Source organism: Ochotona curzoniae, unplaced genomic scaffold (assembly GCF_017591425.1).
Source record: "Ochotona curzoniae isolate NIBS_2020 unplaced genomic scaffold, NIBS_Ocur_1.0 contig_1, whole genome shotgun sequence".
Taxonomy (NCBI): domain Eukaryota; kingdom Metazoa; phylum Chordata; class Mammalia; order Lagomorpha; family Ochotonidae; genus Ochotona; species Ochotona curzoniae.
The window spans coordinates 13,969,410-13,982,955 of NW_024464918.1; positions in this window are offsets into that span (position 1 = coordinate 13,969,410).

Sequence of the window (13,546 nt, forward strand, 5' to 3'; positions counted from 1 at the left end):
TAGGATTTTACTAAGTTAATCAACTGGAGAACATTTATTCATTCATTCAACTCTGTATGTGTTGGCCACAGGGGAGAACACAACTGGCTGAGAGCAAGGTTCATGAAATTAAACAAGAGACAGGGCTAAGCCCAGAGTTCTGCAGATGGTTTCAGACTGGTCTGTGCTGAAGGATTATGGGAGCAGAAACAGAACAAGACACAAAAAAAGCTCATGTGAAGTTAACTTTGAAACTTCTTTGATACCCACATCAACAATTAACCCTGAGGAATATAAAAAAAAATATCTCACTCCATATCCTCCACTGCTTGGTTTAAAAACTGTTATTATTAATTTGGTCTCCTCAGTAGCTCACATGCATTGTGTTGATACGTGCATTTCGTGGGGATTCTGCACTCTCTAAAATCTGAAGAGTAAGCAAAAACAGTTTTTTTGCTTAAACCCTTCACAGTTTATAGCCACATTTACATAACATTAAATAAGTCAACAAAGGCATCATTAGCTCCCATTAAAATATGAGCAAAGAAATTTAAACGAACAAGACAGGCTAATTGGTAAGTAATGTTGTGTATCAAAAATTATGACTGTAAGATACCCCTGTTAATGAGAAATCCCACAATCATGTTTACTACATATTTAAAAATTAAATGAAGGTGAATAAGAGGTACAGAAAAGATTTCCTCCTTCTCCTTCATGGATGCTATCCTGGCTGTTTTTCAAAGTCAAAAATACTAAAGGATATTTTAGCTATCTACCCGATAAAGAATATCCTTCTGATTTATATTAACTTTTTATGATTTTTTTCTTTACTATTTTTATGCTCCTTGGGTCACAGAGTAGAGGAGAAGAGCTCTTGAGCTACCGCAGTGAGGAGGTGCTGCCTTGGTTGGCTGACATCTTCCCTATTCTGTTTTGGTCAGGCATAGGCCAAACCCTTGTCAACATGTACTCTTGAAGTCAGCAGTGCAGTCGACCAACTCAAAGTGACAGTGGTTTGCAAGGCCACCTGCCTAGCACAGACACGAGGTAATGCTGATGTTTGGATGTTTAGGTTCTGCTCTAGACCCACGGAGAACTTCAGGGTAGGGCCCAGGCATCTGTATATTAGAAACACTTTGTTGATTCTTAAAGGGCAGTCAGATATGAAAACTACTGTCCTACTCATTTGCTAATGAGAGGTCATTAATAAAGTACTGAGTGGTTATTATATACTAGGTTTTCAGTAGTTATTTTATGCATGGTTGAATGTGATCTTAATCATCGAATATTTACAGAGACTACTTCTAAAGGACAATTCTTTATCCCAAAGAAAAAATAAATGATTTATTTTCAGACACTGAGGCAGTAGGTGGAAAGCATCTGGAAAGTGAGAGGACAAAACCATAAAGTTTCTCTGATTTCCTGCGGGTGATTGTGCAATGTCCTTATGTTGAACCTGAATCAAAATATGTGAAGTCAGCACCTGATGGGTAGTGTGTTCCAGGAAGGAGCTGTCTTGGATTTTCCAGGCAGTAAGACGTGCACGCGCTTGTGTGTGTGTATATATCATTTATGGACTCTGTGATACGTGTGTATGTGTGTAGATGTTGTATGGCCTCTGTGATAGGAGTGTGTGTGTGTGTGTGTGTGTGTGTGAGATAGGAATGAGTGTGTGTTGTACACTTGTGCACACTCATGCATTTGTTGAGAATAGGTACAATTTTGAAAAGTTAGAATGCTAATAATCCTTTGAAAGAAATGCCTCCAACTTGAAGTAGAAAGAAGTATCTTGCATTACAATGCCAGGGTTGGGCCCACCCTCCCCACTATTTGAAAGGATCCCCTGGTGGGGGGCATAATCTCGGCATAGCTGTACCTCAATATCCTTTTAAATGACAGAATCTCTTTGTGTGGTCTCTTCTCTAGGACATTCACTTGAGTCTTGGCTATTTCAAAGGAGTATACTAAGTCTGGAATGTTTTTCCTCTGAGGTCTAACTTCATTCATTCATTAATTCATTCATTCATCCATTAATTTTTTCCCTCTAAATTTCTCCAGAAATCCTACAGTCTTAAAAAGAATTACTTTCTACACTGAATCATTCAAGGGGCATTGCTTGAAACATGCTTGATGTCACTCATTGGACTAAGTGCTGGGAATATAATAGTGAACAGAGCACTATTGTTCCTGGTCTTAGAAACTTGGGTCACATGAGGGAAGAGATATTAGATAGCTGGGTTCACAATTCCTTTTTGGTAATTTTAATAGTGACTGTGCAAGTTGTCCAGGTAGGGTTACAAATGCATGCCAAAATGACCTGGTCAAATCTGTAGGTCTGGTGGGGTTGAAGGAACAGGTTTCCTAAAGGAGTGACAGATTATTTAAGACCTCAAGCATAGATTGGACATAGCCAGGCAAGAGGGATAGTGTTCATACTGATGGCCATGGTTAGTGTAAAGGCCTGGAGCAGAAAAGTATGAAGCCATTGCTATGAACTGAGAACAGGCAGGGAAGGTACTGTAGCTCTAGTGGAATTAAGCACAAAGTGAGGGACAGAGATAAGAGGCAGAAGGTCACATGCAAGGCTGGTAGCTTTACTGTGTGTGTGTGTGTGTGTGTGTGTGTGTGTGAGAGAGAGAGAGAGAGAGAGAGAGAGAGAGAGAGAGTTTCACTATAACTATACTGAGAGTTTTGAAGATTTTTTGCAAGCAAGGGATTGATGCCATCAGGTATACATTCTAAAAGAAATGTATTTTGGTTTGGTATGGGACCAAGATTGGAAAAAGACCGACAATATCCAGAGGGATCATTTTGAGACAATTGCAGTTACCCATTTGTACAAAGGATAACTTGAGCTGGGACTGTGGAGACAAGGGAATTAAGAGCAGTTCACACATCCTGCAGGATTTTGTTTCTGCTGTCCACCTGACAGTGGGATTCCCAACACACCGAATCACAAAGGAGAGGGAGGCTTTACCAAAAACAAATACAAATCAACATGTCTGGGAACTGTATGTGGCCTGGAGGACCAAGAGAAGATTTTTTTACATTAGCCAGCTGCACATTGGAATAACACACAGACCTCTGTGAATCGTTTCATGGCTTATTAAGCCAATTCTGTTTGCAGTTAGTAAGCTTGGAAAATAAATGTCCATGTTTGTTTTCACTTTGTATTTCCTTAGTTTGTCAAGAGACTCATCACCCCAATCATAGGTCCTTGGAAAGCTCCTAAGTAGAATTGGGATCTCGCTTTTGAATGTCCCTAGATCAGCCTAAGATAGCCATTCTAGTAGTCTTCCCTTATTCATGGATTAAATGCTCCAAGACCAAAGAGGATGCATGAAACCACTGACACCACCAAATACTGTATACATCATGTGCCATCCTATAAGTACATACCTCTGATAAAGCTTTGTAAGTCAGGCACAATAATAAATAGTAATAAAAAAGAATGTTAACAAAACATTGTGATAAAAATTTATTTGAACTCTTTCCATTCTGATATCATACCAGTCAATTTGATAACCAGGACAGCTATTCTGTTACTAGCAGATAGGTAACATACACACCGTGGATATGCCATACCAAGGGTAAATCACAGACTCTCACGTGGAATGGAGCAGGGCAATATGTTATCTCATCATGCCACTGCTTCGGAACATAGAAACACACAATCTGTTTATTATTGAATCAATATTTAATATTTTTGAATTGAAACTGATCGTGGGTAACTGAAACCACAGGAAGAGAGATGGAGGCTGACTGGGAATTTCCATCACCCCTCACAAGAACAAGGCAGAACTCTTGGGATTCTTTCTGTTAATCAGATATGGTACGTCAGCTGCCTGGCATGGCTGGCACATGATCAGCCTTCTATAGGATCCTATTCTAGAATGCCATCTCCTTGGGGCATCTGCCCCTTTGGACTGGGGAAAGAGAGTTTCAAATGACCTATGTGTAAAAAAATCTTGCACATTTCTGAAATATTATATTTTGTCATTATTACCCTACAATCTTACTTGGAGGATATGTTTGTGTGTATTTGCAGGATTCATCTGAATTCCAAGTGAGCCTCACTTCAGAAAGTGCAAAAAGCCTTGAGAGTACATTAGAATCACTTGGAGAACTTGTTAAAATACAGTAGGCTAGGTTTCACTTTCACAGCATATTAAGTCAGGTCCAGGATTCGGTCTGAGAATTTTGCATTTAATTTTTTTCAAGTTTATTTATTTGCTTCTTTATTGAAAGAGGAAGGGGGCAAGAAAGAGGTAGGTAGGGGTGGGAAGGAGAGAGAGAAAGAAATTCACACTGGAGCCCAAGTGGGATGCTGATGTCACAACTGGTGGCTTTAGTTGCTATGCCACTTCAGTTTCTCAAATACTGCTATCAGAAGACTCACTAACTCAGGAGGCAGCCATTCTTCGAGTTGGTACTGAGTATAAACCCTTTTTGGATTGAGGAGAAATCTCCCTCCCTGGAGCTTCCACAAAACGCCCTGCTTTGACCAAGTTCAGTAATGGAACATGCTTAACTGTTCTTCCCTGACAGCTCTGTCAGACAAGAGCAGTGGGTATGACAGAAGCCTTGGATGCTCAGTTTTGAATTTGAGTTGTGCAATATGTGAATCTGAATAAGTTACATAACCTCCTGGCAGCTACTTTTCTTTATCTGTAAAACTGTGACAATATGCCTCAAGAATTGCTGTATCAAAAGTTATTACATGCAATGACTTAGGAATAGGATCTAGTATATAATTAATGATACAAAGATATATCAAAAAGTATATGACAATATACAATTCAAAGTAAACTCAATTCAGTGCAAAAACTTGATATATATGCACAGCTTTTCATAATATACATTTTCCAGTAACTCATTATACATACAGTATTAACATACTTATACATGCATGTTAATATATACATATGTATATACATATACATGTGCATATGTATGCTGTGTGTGTGTGTATACATAAAAATTTTGGAAGGCCGAAAGAGACAGAGACAGAAATCTCCCATCCACTGGTTTACACCACAAATGTCCGTAACAGCTGAGGCCAGACCAGACCTGTTCTAAGACCCTGACACTCAATCTGGTGTTCTGTTGTGGGAGGCAGGTACCCAACGTCTAAAGTCTTCATTACTGCCTCCAGGGTCTGCACTAGTGTGAAGCTGAAGCTGGTGTGAACCAATGGATGGGAGCTCTCTTTGTCTTTTTTTCTTTCAAATAAAAAGATATATATGTAGATATATATACACATACATATATACATACATATACACACACATATATATAAAGGGCCTATTAGAGGTAGATGTTATTGTAGACTTTTTGAACACATCATTTCTCATTCTTACAACAGTTGAAGGTGAAGAGCTAAGTTGCTTATACAGGAGCATATAACCAAGGGATGGAAGACACCTCCCTCTGCCCCCGCCCCCCGAGTTGCTGGCACACACACGAACATTTCACCAAGGGACAGAAGAGAGACAGAGAGGCACACATACAGAAACATATCACCTAGCAATAGAAGACACACACACACGGTTGCTGGCATCAGGATGGGGAAAGGGCTGGATAAAAGACAGTAGCTCTGGCAGAGTGCTCGAGAATGGTGGGTCTTTCAAGGGTTGGGGTGGGTGTACACACAAGCTCATTCCATGCCAGTCACAGAAAACACTGTTACTTTAAAACATCTATTTATATTATTTGAAAAGCAGAGAGAAGACAGCCGGAGTGAGAGCATGCACTTTCCTCCATTCACTGGTTCATTCCTCAAATGGTAGCAGCAACCAGGGCTGGGCCAGGCTAAGCCCTGGAGCCTAGCAACTCACCCAGGGTCTTCCACCTGGATGGTAGGGATGCAACCACATGAACCATCACCTGTTCCTTTCTGCAGTGAACAATGGATTAAAAAGCTCAAATTAGAAGCAGTGCTGGGATCCGATGATGATTGTGGGTGTCCCAAGTGGCTCATGAGGAATTTTTCAAGAAGTCAGCCCTCTCAGAATTAAAGGAGCTCAACTGTTAGTAGACCCGAATCAGTATTCACAGAAGGAGTACACTTTTACACAGCACTGCAAGCATGTTAAATCATTCAGTTATCACAGTCTCCCAGGAGGCTGGTACTGTTTCCACCCTTATTTTGTAAGTGAGAAGGCAGGTCAGAACAGTGGTGGATTTTCCCAGGTTCCTCGGACTGGACAAGGAAAAGCAGGTCCCAATCTAGATCTTTCTGACTTTGAAATCCTGCTTTTAATTTTGTCTTTCTTTTGCACTGTAAGCTAAAAATGATAATATAAGCTAAGTAAAGTCTGAACATTAAAAAAATTTTACAGGAAGGGCCCAGCTTGGTAGCCTAGTGGCTAAACCTCACCTTGCATGAGCCGGTATCCCACATGGGCACTGGTTCTAATCCTGAAGGTCCTGCTTCCTATTCAGCTACCTGCTTGTGCTCTGGGAAAGCAGTCAAGGATGGCCTTGGGACCCTGTAGCTGCATGACAGACCCCCTCTGGGCTCCTGGCTTCAGATCAGCGCAGCTCTGGCCAATGCGGCTGTTGGGCACAATGGATGCTCAATCAATGGACAGAAGATCTTTCTCTCAGTCTCTCCTTCTCTCTGTATATCTGGCTTCCCAATAAAAAATAAAGTAAATCTTTAAGGATATTTACAGGAAAAAATAGATAAGTGATGTGGGAAAAATATAAGGTCATTCAAATGTCCCATTCCAGGATAACTTTCATTAACACTTCGAACTTTTTCTCCAGAAATTTTTTTTCAAAATGCATACCGACATATTACTATTTAAATTTTTTTTACTTGAGGGTCAGAGAGGCAGAGCCAGAGGAAGAAAATTAATTCCTATCTCCTGGTTCACTCCCTAGTTTTCCTACAATAGCTAGGAAGGAGGTGAGGTCACAGCTGGGAGGTGGGAACTCAGTATAAGTGCCCAGATGTGTCAGGGATTGAAGCACTTGAGCCCCTGTCCCTCAGGACCTGGGAAGCTGGAGTGAAGGGCCAGGGCCAGAACCCAGGTATTTCCTAATGTGGGACATGGGCATTTTAACAGGCATCTTAACCTACTAAGTCAAAGCATTACCCCATGTATACTTTTTTTCATTAAAGAGTCAAACATAATACATACTGACTTTTTCCTCTATTTCTCCCACTTTGTGTCATACATGTGTTTTCATGTAAGTATTTGCATTGCTTCATACATAACAATTCTTGATAGACTGGCTCATCCTACTATTATAATCTCTTAAAGCTAGGCAAGCAGTTCCATCTCTAAGGTCATTCATGGAGTGATGGTCCAAATAAAATGAACAAATAAAAAAACACAACAAAAAGTAAAAACTGCCCTTTCCAACATTCCTGGTTAGAAACAAATCTTCCTCTATTACCACCCCCTACTGCTCCAAATGGCACCCCTGAACACAAGATAGTCTATAAAATAAGGTAGTTCCAAGCTGGAGTGGGCTATGTATTCATAGGGGCATCTTAAACTCAATCTAAGTCTGGAAATCACAAAGGGTTTCCATTGCCTTCTCTGGACAGGGTTTGTTTGGGGCAGGACAAAGGAAGGGCTCTTGTTACTTGCAGTCTGACCATTCTGATAAGGGTGAGGTCTGCAGTCTTAACTAATCCCCCTAAGCCTTTGTGGTGGCAAGGAGAAGATCCCTCTGACTGCCTCAAACTTTCTGCAGAAGAGAAAATGCACCCCACCATTGATGGAAGACCTTTCCCAAGCTCTCCCATTACCAGGCATTGTCCCTGCTACAACTAGATAACTCTGTATGCGTGTACCCCTATGCCCTCTTGCTGCCCTAGGATAGCATTTGTCATTAGAATATAAAATACCTACTCTGGGGTTTTGTCATCCTCTACCAGATCAAATGGAGTTTTCCTTTAAGAGAGAAAGAAAAGAAAGTAACAAACAGAAAAAGAGATAAGAAGAGGAGATGAAAGGATATAGCATACACTGGGGATGTTACAAAAGAATTAGCCAGGAATCCTTGGCTAGTGGAGTGCCACAGCTTCCATTTCTAAGCATGGTATTCATTTATCTCCATCCTTCTTTGCATGCGTGAGAAAGAATTTCTAAGCAAATCACCCTCTACTCTTTGAATCCATGCCAACTATCAAAGGTATACAACAAGACCGCTGAAAGCAAGATGAGGATTGATGGAATCTTAACAGTGCTGGGAACTCATGAACGTTGTTCTCTTCCCTTGGAGCCCTTTAATAGTACAGCTGGTAACATCAAAATGATTCTGATTCCTTTTTCTACAACTGCTATTTTGGTTCCTATGCCATCTTCAAACTATATTTCCTATGATAATTATATATTTTCCTTATTTCCAATGTCAGCTTATTTTCAAAGAAAAAAACATACAACAGAGCTAAAGCAGCCAAAATAGAACAGTTTGTTATATTAAGCAAATACTTATTTGCATAATTGCGACTCTCATTTCTATATTAGCACAGCATAAAAACTAACAGTGTTCAATTTGGAAGGGCAGAAACTGGTGGGTAACACCTTATGTCTCACTGAGGAACAATTAAGAGGGAAAATGGTAGCGCATCTCCCCCCTAAGCCAGTGTCGAATTACACTTGAGGCATTTTCTTTACTACTTCATTGTTACTGGTCTTAATGGTAAACTGAACATTTTAACATATTTTATATATTACATCTCACCCTGAAATTATATTCAAGGTTAAAAAAACGTAGAAAGTTGAAAGTGAATTACAAGTTTGAACATGAGAACTCTGTTTTACTAGAAAATGGGCCGTCACAGAGAGCCTAACTTCTTGTGAAAGACTTGAGTGATCCTACGCAATAATTCCTTCAGTCCAGCAGGTAAATTGATAAATCCAGACAACTCTGCTTTTCTTTAGGGAAGATCTTTTTATAGTTACTTATCAGCCTTGATATCATCCAGAATTTTGAAGGAGGTAGTCCTAGGCTTTTTGAAATAGTATGAGGCCTACAGTTATATATATTAATATACATGAAGTTGGATACTGTTTATGTAATCATTCACTCCATAATGACATCCAGACCAACAAGTGAGTCGCATTCAGGACACTGGTTTTATAACACTGAATCACTAAGAGGTTGTAACCATCTTAGTTTTGTTGGTATAACTCTGTGATGTTCAGACCACACAAAAAATGCCTATCAGTGCATTCTCAGAATACATCCCTGTCATTACGAAGTGCATGACTGTAGTTACTATTGAGAAAAAAAATATGTTGGCTCAATGTCCTGCCAAAAGCATTTCATGCCAGTGGGTACATGAAAAAACATATTGCCTAAACTGAGGGCCAGTGTCTTTTCAATCAGACAATCTCCAGCCTCTTCTGATCTAAACCACTGGTCATCCAAGAGATACTATCTAACATCTGGACTGACTTGGACAATCAAGCCTGTAAGTATGTAACTTGAAGCACCAGAGGCTGTTCTGTCAGATCTGAAGGAAAATCTGCACTCTGCCTGAAACCTGTGTGACTTTGGGTAAGTAATCTAGCTTCTGGGGGCATTGCTTTCCTCACAAGTAAAAGAGAGTTTAGAAAAACATCCACCATCCAGATTTACTATAATTCTTAGAGAGATAAGTGCATGCAGCATTAACAAGATGCCTGGCATACAGGATCAGTCAACCGAAGGCACGATTCATGTGTGTGGAAGTTTGCAAACAGACAGACTGCTCTGCTGTGTTTGGGAAGGTACATTATCAATGAGAGAACTGAGGGGCCGAGTTAAGGAAGGGAGAGACTGGATGAGGGGAATGGTAATAAGTGATGTATGCAGAAATCCGTTTTAACTGCAACTTGAAGCTAGAATATTGAAGTGGCATCATGATCTTTTGTCATCAAAATCTCCATTAGTCAAAAGTGGGACTTGAAAGTCACATAGTTTCTTTCAAATTTTCCACTGGCACACCATAGAGATCTTTTTCTCTTCCTCTAGAATGTTCTGCTAAGGTTACAGAGTTTATAGTTCCCATAATGCCCATGTACAGTATCTATTTCATTTAATTTGCTATTAACACTTCCAGTTTCACTTACTGCAACACAGCTGGATAAAAAGAATTGAAATAAACCATCTATGTTAGAATTGGAATGCAGTTATTATTAGCAGTTTTATTTGCAAACTCACCCTTCTCTCAATGATCCTGTGTCATGCCATAAATTCCATTCAATACACAATTATTAAACATAGCTTTCTGCCAAAGAAAATCATTATGTTTTTCCCAGAAAGCCAATTTTTTTTACACTGGTTTTGCTGTATCTCAGTGCCCTCCAAAGGTATAAGAGACTTTTGTGAAGGCAAATCAAACAAACATGCTAAAGGAAAATCCCTATATCTTTAAGTAAGATTGTAAACATTACAATTTTCTTAACTAGGATTAGTAGTAGGACAGTTTTCAGATTTCTCTGGTACATTTCTTCTTTTGTTTTGTGCTTTTGGAGATCAGTATGTATAACAGTAACTCACATGAGCTTACGCTAACAAAAGAAAGTGAGCTATCTTAAGGCTTGTTGGGGAGTAGCAACTGAAACCTGTTTTTCAGGGAGGTATCCATGCTTACCCTACTTTTTTTCTGAGAACATGCCATCCTATTCCTCCCCCCGCTGACCTATAGCTGGTCAAAGATCATACTTTCCCGGGATGACTGATTTTGTCTGCCAGTCCCCTCTCTACTCCCATCTCAATGTGGCCTTTTAGCTCAGTGACCCAACATATTCTGATTCCGGTTTTGGTTCTCATAGTTCATATTTTCAAGAGAAAGACAGAATTAGATTTAGTCATTGCTTAATCGTTGGTCTGATTCCCCAGGGTCACAAGTTTTCTCTGTTCTAACCAGTTGTAATGGGGCAGGGATAATATGACTCAAAACTGGTGGCCTAGAACCACCTCTCACAAATTGTCATAATGAAGGCACTGAGCTAAGTTTTTCACTTCCTTTCTCAACAGAAAAAAATACCTAAACTTGTGATGCAACTGTAACTCTTCAAACTCAGAGGCCACTCAACCTTTTCAAAATTAAAACCAAAATAACCTGGTGTTTCTTCAGAAGCTTTGTGTTTCAAGTGCATTTAAATTTCTTTTAAATTTCCATTTTGACAAAGCACTTTAAACAAGTATCTCCCATAGGTTTCTTTAGACTGCCCATTTACGTCAGAGTATACACTGAAATTATACCATCAGTCATAAAAATATTTTCTTCCACATGACTTGGATTTCTTGTGTGAATCTCATTTTATTTCATACATGCTAAAGCTTTGGACAAGCTAATGAATACAGAGCTTATAAAACTGTCGAACTATTCATGACAAATGAGTTTCCACACATCATATCCCACTGTTTAGTACTAACTCCAAAAATTGTCCCAGAAATAATATTTTTAGGACTCGCCTTCTGAGTTGGGAAAAAACATCATGTATATCTTTCAAATGTATAACTAACTGCATAGGGATAGGCCAAGCTTGCTGTTTGCTAGGACAAAGACTTTTGCTTCCATAACTTTCTCCCTCAATATGCAAGGGGAAGAAGCTGGGGGTGAGGGTGCATGGCAGGATGAGGTGGAGCACACGATCCAGTTTGAAATGTATGAGACTTGGATACTCCCAAAATTCCAACAAGATTACACACACAAAGAAATGTCATCTGGTAAATATTACATTCTGTTTTTGTCTTTGCTTCAGTTTTTACACAAGTTGACAGTTTGTGGTATTGTGCCACATTTCAGAGCTAAGGTTTACAAACATCTGGCTTATGGGCAGCATTCCATTCCCCCACGGCCCCCAGTATCTTTGCAATAAAGTGTTTGCAACATACCAACCGAGGTGGAAAACAACAGTTTTCTTAGAGAACAATGGGGGTAAAGCAAGGCTTTGCTGTTATCCATATGAACTTTGGAGTTTCAAAGACCCTTGCTGCCCCTGCCCCCAAGTGTCCAGTTAGTTGGATCACTTGGAGACATGAAATTTACGCCATAAGGCATTGTCACAGTGAAGTAATGCAAACTCTTCAGTCATTTCAATGGAATACTTTAAATCCCCATTAGCCTCTGCAGCCTGGCTAAGAAAACCCTTTCCTAGTGTAATTTTCGTGAAAGAAAAATAATAGATTTGTTAAAGCAAGTAGAATAATGCTTGGCATTTAGTAAAAACTACTTAATTTTTTTACTTTAATCATCATTATCATTATTTACATGCTACCTATCAATATATCTACAGGAAAAGTTATTTTTTCCAATGGTCAGATGTTGATGCTTAATTGCTATACCATTTATCTCGTTGTTATCTTCTCTTTCCTTATTGTTTACAAGCTGTGATAGGGTATTAGTATATTATCTAGGGCTAAAAGTGCTAATGTTATTGTAACTTCTTTTTAATGAAAACGCCTACACTGGAGACTGTTTATTTGGATTGTTTCCTAACAACTCTTGTTCCTAGGCAACAAATGCTTATCTTCTGTGCCAAATAAGACACCCCTCAAAAGAGTATCATCTTTCCCCATGGAGAATGTCTCACCCAGCCTCCAGAACTCAAAGTATTGATCTAGGAGTGGGCTGTGAAGAGGTCCATAGATGGAGTAAACATTAAGTCCCTGCACTGGGTGCAAGTGTGTGTGTGTGTGTGTGTGTGTGTGAGAGAGAGAAAGAGAGAGAGAACGAATGAATGAATGAATGAGCAAATATTTGCCTAGGGCAAAGCTCAGCATCTTTCTTCGGATTTTTAAAGCTACTCACACACCTAAAAGGCTAATGCCTGTTTGTGTCTGAGGACTGAAGACAGCCAGAGTATCACTTCCCTGTAGACTTCAGATTGCTGTAAGGGTATATATCAGAAAACATAAACAACTGTTTCTTATTGGATGCTGAAATCAAATAGGAAATTAAACCTATTAAATCTAAGGGAACAGCTAGGGAAATAGATTCTCAGCTCTCATAGCTGGTGACTGCTTCAAGTTTATACGAGTTCTTTGCACAGCTGATGTGTCCTCAAAAGAAGTAAGGGATCATGGGGTTTCCAGATATCTCCTATGCAAATAGCTCTTCAGTTTCTATTTTGAGTTACACAATACTAGTGGTCATGGAGAGAGAGGTTACAAGGGACCTCTTGATAGCCAGCACTGGAAGACTTCTTTCTATTTATTTCTCTTTCAGGTGAATTTAGCAAATACTTTAATCATTTTTATAAAGATCTATATAATAGTCTTTGCAGTAAGACAGAAAGGAGATTACCAGAGGAAACTCTGTATGTTACATTACAACCCAAAGCCTCACAGCCCCAGCGTAATAATCAGGATTACAGTGCTTTCTTCATAGGACCATAGTAAAGGTTAAAAAGGAAAACATATAAAATAAGGGTATGATATTGTGTCTGGAACATGATGGGTAATAAAAATTTTACCTAACTGGTCCTCTGAATCCTTGTAACAGTGTTCTGTGGTATGTAATAGCTTTCAATTTTGAAGACGGAGGGACTGATGTTAGGAGAGGGAAAGAACATGACTGTAGCCAGTCGGCCAACAGATGACAGAAGTGGAC